Source organism: Mus caroli, chromosome 19, assembly GCF_900094665.2.
Source record: "Mus caroli chromosome 19, CAROLI_EIJ_v1.1, whole genome shotgun sequence".
NCBI classification, from domain to species: Eukaryota; Metazoa; Chordata; class Mammalia; order Rodentia; family Muridae; genus Mus; species Mus caroli.
The window spans coordinates 39,933,131-39,941,860 of NC_034588.1; the positions used below are offsets into that span (position 1 = coordinate 39,933,131).

An 8,730-nucleotide genomic window follows, 5' to 3' on the forward strand; every position below is an offset into this window, starting at 1 on the left:
CCTTAACAAGATCTGACTCCCTCTTCTGGTGTGTCTGAAGACAGATGCAGTGTACTTACATATAATGAATAAATAAATCTTTTTAAAAAAAAAAAAAAAAGAAAATGTAATTGAGGAAAATACGTAAAAAAAAAATATTAAAAAAAAAAAAAAAAAGAAACATCGGTCTGAATTCTTTAAAGGTTGGGTGGAATTCAGCAATGAATCCATTGGGGCCTGGAGTTTTCTTTTGCTTGGGGGATTATTTTTTTTTAATTTCTGTTTCAATCTCATTGGTTTAATTTTGATAGGTCAAATGTATGTATAAATTTATTAGTTTGATGTCTTCTTGCTTACTTATTTTAAGATGGCTTGTTTATTCATGAGAATAAGGTATTCTCTACTACTACTACTGTGGTAAAGTGCATCTGCACCTTTTGCTTCATGAAATTAGATGCAATGATGTTCAATGAACAGATATGAAGAGTTACAACATCAGCTGGGCTGTGGTGACGCAAGTCTTTAATCCCAGCACTTGGGAGGCAGAGGCAGGCAGATTTCTGAGTTCGAGGCCAACCTGGTCTACAGAGTGAGGAGTGAGTTCCAGGACAGCCAGGGCTACAGAGAGAAACCTTGTCTCTAAAAACAAAAAACAAAAAGTCACAACAGCCTCATGATGGAGTTTTCAAAATGAAATCACCTTCTTTCTCTTCCAGATTTGAAGTCTAATTTGTCGGATATATTGCTACATCTGCTTGCTCTCTAATTTCATTAACTTGGGATATCTTTTTCCATTTTTCACCCTAAGGCTGTTTGTCTTTGCCAATGAGGTATATTTCATGGGTCCTATTTTCTAATCCAATCTGCCAGCCTTTACTAGGAGAATTGAGACCCTTATGATTCAGTTACTGAGGCAAGAGAGATAGCTTAGCAATTGAGAGTACTAACTTCTCTTCCTGAACTCAATTCTCACCATCCACATGGCTGCTATGTGTAGCTTCAATTCCAGAGGGTGTTCATGCCCTCTTCTATCCTCCATGGGTACCGTACACATGTGCTTCACAGACATATGTGTAAGCAATACATCCACACACATAAAATAAAAACAAAATCACAAAAGAAGATTCAGTTTATTCCTTAAGGATATATCCCTTATTTTTTTTCAATGTTTACTACTTCCTTAACTCTCATTTGCCTATTTGCTATCTTAGCCCAGTTAACCTCTTCCTGTGGCTTCATAGGTTGTCTTTCTCTCTTCTGTTCATAGGAGTATGTATATAGGGTTTCTGTAGCCTTAGCTTAGTCAGGAATTCCTTTAGTTTGTGCTTATCATGGAAAGTTTTTCATTCTTTACTTAGGAATCAATTTGCTGGGTTAACAGTTACCATCTTTCAAAGCTTGACATTAAGCATCCTATGTTCTCCTGGCCTTGTGATTTCTGTTAAGAAATTTGATGTCAAAAAGAAAGAAATTTGCTGCTGTTCTGGGTTTATATAGTCTTTCTTATTCATAATTTTTTTATTACAGTATGATGTTAGGAGGTTCTTTTCTGGTCTCATTCATTTTGCATTATAAGTGCATCCTTTACCTGCAGGGAGACCTCTTTCTCTGGGTTTGGGGTATTTTCTCCTATTCTTTTATTGAATATGTTTTCTATGTATTTAGCTTGAGCAACTTCTCCCTCTTTTATTTCCATGACTCATATGTTAGTCTTTTAATAATATCCTATAGCTATTATGTCTGTGTGCCCTTTCCTAACATGTTATCTTTGTCACTGTCTGACTATTCTAATTGACCTATTTTGTCTTCACACTCTGATACCCTGTCTTCCTCTTGGTCTATTCTATTGGTGGGCCTTTACATGGATGTTTTTGTGGGCTTTGTTGTTGTCTTTATCTGACTTGAGGGTTTCTTTTTTTAATTGAAAATAGATTCTTCTTTTGTACAATATACACCCTGCCCAGTTTCTCCTCCTTCTATTCTCCTCCCAGTTACCCACACCTACCCTCTCCAAAAGATCCATTCTTCCTCTGTTTGCTCTTCAGAAACAACCAGGCCTTCAAGAGACAACAGTCAAACAGAACAAAACAAGATATGATAAGACAATGCAAAATCCCTCAAATCAACTGCAACCCAACAGGAGGAAGAGTCTCAGGAACAGGCAAGAGTCAAAGATGCTCCAGTTCCCGCTATTAGGAGTCCCACAAAACCAGCAAGCTACTAGTCATAATATCTATGCAGAGGATCCGGTACAGACCCATGCATGTCTGCCCCATGCTCGTCACTTCAATCTCTGTGAGCCCACGAAGCCCTGCTTAGTTGATTGTGTAAGCCATGTTCTCCTGGTGTTCTCCATTCACTCTGTCTCCTAGAGTCTTTCCAATTTTTCAATTTACTTCTCTCTTTATTGAATTCTCTTTCTTATCCTGTCTTGTAAGAGAACTACTTTCATTCTCTTAGAATTCACTTAGGATTTATTCATTCCCTCTTTAAACTTCATTAGACATAGTTATAATCATTCTTTTTAATACTCTTCCTGGAATTTCATATAATTAATGCTCATTTTATTCCATTACTGTGAAACTTATAATTTTCAGAGAAACTATGCTGCCTGATTTTTCATGTTTCCTTTATTTTGGCATATCTGGGACTAGGCTATTGTCTGGATTTTTAAAAATCACCTATATTCAGTCAGCAGTGGTATCTGCAGTATTCAAGTGTTTGAGGTGTAATTGTTATAGTGGATTGGGGGTATATCTCAGTAGCTAACCCGCTGACCCACATGCTCAGGGTATCAGGCTTGCACCTCAGCACTGCTCCAAATGCAGAAAATCACCTGTGTAAGTCAGCATACCCATGGAGAGTCTCACCACAAAGACACAGTAATAGCTGATTAAAATCAATCACTTCTTCAACTCAAAACATTTGAGGAGAATGAAAGACCAAGGGTAATAGAGTATACACTAAGAAATTAGTTATTCAGAGTGAAAATGGAGGAGAAACAAACAGAATAAGACTAGCAGTTAGTATTAGATTAAGTTTGGAAATTATAAAAGGGAAAATTGAACAGAAGATGAAACAATAAAGACAGAGGGAGGAGATGAAGCAGCTCCAGGCAGAGAATGAAAAGAGGAAGAGGTGAAGAAGTGTGATCAGATGACCTAAGGTAATCGCAGCACCCAGGAGGCAGAAGCTCCAGGCTAAGCCTAGCCTGCGAACATGAGGGGAGCACAAGTGACAGAGCATCGCTGGCCTATGATATTGAGATTACCAAATGAGAGAAGTGTACAATGAGGGAGAAAGGCCTAGGCAGGGGATATAACATCTATATGCAACTTCCTTCTAGAGCAGAGAAGGCCTGATTCCTTCAGTCACTCTGGGGACGGGACACACGCACCCTTACCTCTCAGAGATTTCTTGTAGTTGTGCGGCCCAGGTACCAGGTCCATCTTTGTGTAGTATCTAGGACTCAGGCTAGATGTCTACCTCATGTAATACTGTGAAGTTCTGACTCAGTATTTCTCCATTTTGTATACATATTGACAGGTGATCTTCAGGCTGGAGGTAGAATACAGCCCAGTGACACTTGTTCTGTGTTCCCAGAGTGAGCTATGGAGGGAGGGACCTTTGTTTCTAAAGCCACATTGCTGCCTCACCGAGGATAAGTTCTGAGTGCATTCTTTAATGTTTATTTACGTATTTATGAAAGTTTGTTCTGTTGATTAACATTGTCCCCCACAATTCCCTGTCAGTTAGGTTTCTTCACTATATATTATATATATATATATATTTCTTCTTTATATTCCTTGAATTATTTTATTGATTTCAGTGTTTTAACTAACAATTTAAGTGTAAAATTTAAGGCATCTTATAAATGCAAAGATTTCCATTAGTTGCATTTCATAACTGCAAATATAATTTTTTTAAAAAATGTAATACTGTTTATTTAACTTCAAAAACATTTAAGCATTCTAAACATACAAAAAAACAAAACAAAACAAAACAAAACAAAAAAAAAAACAGAATGTTGCAAATTACATTTAGGTCCAGAGGGTTCTTGAACTTCCATTGATGCAGTAGTTCTTTGCTTTGCTGACAATAATGAGTTCTACAGTTTCTTTTAAAAGTTTAAAACCTACTGCACTTATCTAAAGAAAAAATTCCAAACACTTCTCATGCCAGCCAACCCCTTCCCCCTTTCCACAACTAAGAATGTCAGTAGAATACTATTCCACTATATACAAAAACAGGACAACCTGAAGCTAAATGGATGCCCACCGCAGTATCAACAGGTCCAGCCTCACAGTGCACGACCTGAGCTACGTCCCCTCCAAAAGGCATCTTCCCCTCACAGCCTCCACACCAAACAAGGAGCATCAAGAATCTGTCTGGGTTGTTTTGTTCTCTTTACAAACTATAGATATGTACAGTTGACAGCTCAGGATTTCTAGCCAATAGCCATATAGTTAAACTACCTTATGAGCTGAGAACAAAATGCCAGAAACATTGTCAAATGCCTTGTCACACCAAAAGCAAAGTGCACTGAGTGAGGAGGACATGAGAGTACCTTTTCATTTTAAAAATGTTTGGAGCTATGTACAATTTTGATACAGTTTCAGGGCGCTCCGGACACCCACGGCCACTTCATGTAAACCACTGACACTTTGAGAAACTACAATATGATCATGATCAAATTTTGTAATTAAACCTAACAAGGTCAGCAGACATAACTCAAATAAGAGATGTGTCCATCACAGTGCTCTACTACTTTAAGGTATTCACAAGGAGACGGAGTTTTTATACATCTTCCTCCTCCTCCTCTTCCACCTTTTTCCGGGCAACTTTAGCAGGACCCTTGGCACCATCAAACTTCCCTTTAGACTTACAGTCGGCAACATCCTTCTCATCCTTCTCCTTCAGCTTTTTGCTGCCTTGGTAACATAAGGCTGCTTTTCACTGTCACTGAAGTTGTTCCACATCTCACTCAACTTTTTTGCCACATCTTCATTGGAGATGCCAGGGTTTGTGGATTTGATCTTGGGGCGGAATTCGGAGCAGAATAAGAAAAATCCAGATGGAGGTCTTTGGGGGCATTTGGGTCCGTCTTCTTCTTGCCTCCTGTAGCTGGTCCATAGTCTTTCATCTCCCAATCATAGTTTATTTTATCTGCCTTTGCCATTTCATCAAACTTTGATTTCTCTTTGCTACACATAGTTTTCCACCTCTCAGAGCATTTCTTGGAAAACTCTGCAAAATTGACTGGAACCTCTGGGTTTTTCTTCTTATGTTTTTTCCTGCATGTCTGAACGAAGAAGGCATAAGAAGACATCTTGCCCTTTAGTTTCTTGGGGTCAACTTTAGCCATCCTGACTGTATTGTTCACTAGTCTGGGCAGCGCAGGGCACAAAACACGGCTCAGCGCACCCCAGCCTCGAGCTAGCTGCCTCCATGAGAGCCGGAAGTATAAATTCTTAATTCCTCTCCCTCCCACGACAGTGCTTACCATGGAGCAGTAAAAAGAAACCTAACTCAGTCTCTGTAAAGACATTCCAAGCCCACTGGGGAGGACAGGAGCAGCACTGAGGAGCTTTTCACTCAGTATGTATGCTGGAAAGATGTGTTTACTCAAAACAAATGTTCTTCAATTACAAAAGCCTGAAACCGGGGTGATAATAGGTGGGCAAGAATATCACTTTTTATATGTTCTGCTAGCATTTATTTTTTATATTTGCTAATAATATTCTAATATTTTACCAATAATGAAAACTGTCCAGGACACAGAATCAAGAAAAAAATCATAAACTTTATTGAAGAACTCAAGGACTTTAACAAAGACACAAATACTTCACTGAACTCTAAGAGGATAACAAACACATGGGTTATATCCAAGAAAATACAAATACAAGGCCAAAAGAATGAAATGATGAAGATAAGTCCAGATTTGAAAACTGAACTCAATAAGAAAATAGAAACATTAAAAGGAACGCAAGCTGAAATAAAAATGGAATTGAAATGCTCAATGTCCCAACTAGAAAATTCAGGATCTTTCAAAAGAGCTTCTTGACACACTGTTTTGGTTGAGTCCTAAGAGGGTCTCCTTCCCCCCCCCCCGCTCCATCCCTCTTCCCCTCCCTCCCTCTCTCTCTCTCTCCCTCCTTCTCCCAGTCTCCCTCCCTTTCCTTTTTCTTGCCCTCCCTTTCTCCTTGATTCCCTCAGTTATCTATTATTGAAAGAGCAGTAGGAGTTTCCTGAGGCTCTCTTTTTCTTAAGCCATGGTTCCTCTGAAGTTGCACTCACACTCCCCTACAGAAGCCAAGACCTCCAGACTCTCTGCTTCTGTTTTCCAAAGTTTCCTTTCTGTGTTTTTTACTAAAACTAATGTTTTCCTGCAATCACCCATATCTTAGAATAGCTATACTTATTGTGATTTATGTCCCAGAGATTCTAGCATTCCATACATGTGTATCATCTACCATCTTCTCATTTCAACACAGAATCTTAATTATAAAAATATATCTAGAACACCAAACATATTTTAGTTATTTTTAATATACAAATAGAATAGTTATTCTTAGTAATAATAAGGGATTCCAAAATTTCCTATGAATACCAAAATTAAAGAATAATTGAACTGCTTATATAAAATGTAATTATACATCCATATCATCTATATATAAAACCTCTTCTATACTTTAGAGAATCTCTAATTACTTACACTTATGATTCAAGTATTCAAGTGGCCACCTGTTAAAAGCTTAATGAGTGCCAATACTGGGAAGCGGTAGAACCTTTACAGATGTGATCTAGTGGGAGTCCATTAACTGAGATCCTGTCTCTGAAAAGACTGATGGTCCTTGTGGGAGGGGTATGATAAAAGTAGCAATACTCCCTAACTGTGTCTTTATTTCTTAACTCCTTATATACGTAGCCATCCATCATGGGAACATCATGTTCCAACAGAACTTCCAAAATATAATTTGGACTTTGAACTCTTGGTACTGAAAACTAAATGAAAGTATTTCCTTAATAAGCACTTTGTGTCAAGCACTTATGATAGAAATGAAAGCTCACTAATACACATAGAATGTCTGGTGCAATATAAGTGTTATGTAAGCAGTTATATGATATTGCTGCATTGTTTAAGAAAGAATGAGAAGAAAAACTGCAATATCAGTGCGGATATGGTATTTATTACTATTTTACCTTCAGCTGGTTGAATATATGGATGAGGCACTTGCGGTATAGGAACTAAGTTATCTGTTATGTTTTGGTACAGAGAGTTGCCAAGATTTCTCCAGTGCTTATGCATTACTTTTACAACAAGAAAGAAAAGTGTATTGACCGGAGGAAGACTCTTCCTTACATAAAGCGAGCAAGGTGAAAACTCTGAGTGAGTTGTTGCTTGTACCTACAGGGGGTAGTTCTAATGCTCTGACCAGGAGTCTGTATGTGAACCCTGGTGATCCTGTTCCCCAACTGCTTCTTGACAGATCAATAAAGATGCTAGTGGCCAATGAGCTGGGCAGAATAGGCAGGACTTCCAGTTTTCCCCTAGGCAGACTAGCAGACACAAGGGAAGAGAGAGACATTTCGCCATGCTTCGGAGTGAGAAAGAGCCATCAGCTATGTGAGATCTTAGGCAGAGTGCCCACTGGTTGCTTTTCTGCCTGGGTCTGGAGCAGCAGGCAGGATATTAGGAACATAATTAAGCCAAGGGCAGATTTAGGGGGCTGAACAAGGAAAATGAAACTGGGCAACTAAGTAAAGGGAAGACTTAGGGTGCTGAGCTGGGATTGAAAAGAAGGGTATGACAACCAATGAAGGCTTAGAAGAACCCGACCATTGAGCTAAAGCATATTTAAATAAGTAAATATATATGTGTGTTTCATCTGTGGATCAGAGGGCACCTGGGTGGGGTTGGTAGTGCAGTGCCCAGAGATTAAAGTGGGGTATCAAAAACTACATGCTACATAAAAACTACATGCTACATGTACTAAACCAGATTCTCAATCTGTGGGTTGCCACCCTATGATCCCTTCACAAGGGTTCCTTAAGACCATCAAAAAACATAGATATCTACATTACAATTGGTAACACTAGCAAAATTGCAGTTATGAAGTAGCAACAAAAAATTTATGGTTGGGAGTCACCACAACATAAAGAGCTATATTAAACTGCCACCACATTAGAATGGTTGGGAATCACTATACTAAAAAGAAAAGTACCAGAAAGATCATCTACCTTAGAAAAGTAAGTCATACTTTCACAATTTTCCATGTTTAACTAGTCAGAGAAATTTATAAATGACACAATTCCTTCTCGTTTTCTTTTCCTTGAAGCTCCTAATTACCACAAAGAAGAAAAGAAAAGAAATTAGCAAAATAAATATAGCATCATTTTATTATACAAATTACTCGTGATCTGATGTCATTGACCCAATAGTATTCAGTATGTCATTCATAGTCATGGACTACTGAAGTGGAGTTGGTTGGATGGTGTTTTGCTATGGCAAACACATGAAGGAATGTTTAGCTGAAGTAGACACAGGTGAAAGACTAAGGCAGACTCGTGAAGGAATGTGTGGCTGAAGCAGACACAGGAGAAAGGGTGTTCTGCCAAAGCAAGCAGGTGAAAGGACACGTAATGAATTCTTTGCTAACAACACACATGTATTCATCTGCCTTACATTGCATAGTTGAGCTGCATTTTTGGGGACTCCATAGAGAGAACCACACCAAAAAAAAAAAAAAA

At 38.4% G+C, this 8,730-nt stretch overlaps 1 protein-coding gene and 1 pseudogene across 3 annotated transcripts in view; both read right to left on the minus strand.

Annotated features, from left to right (window-relative positions):
* The window catches only part of Hpse2 (heparanase 2 (inactive)), a 569,072-nt gene that overhangs the window by 465,447 nt on the left and 94,895 nt on the right, over window positions 1-8,730 (minus strand). The gene's annotated exons all lie outside the window — the stretch shown is intronic.
* Window positions 4,777-8,730, minus strand: part of LOC110285952 — a 6,153-nt pseudogene continuing 2,199 nt past the window's right edge.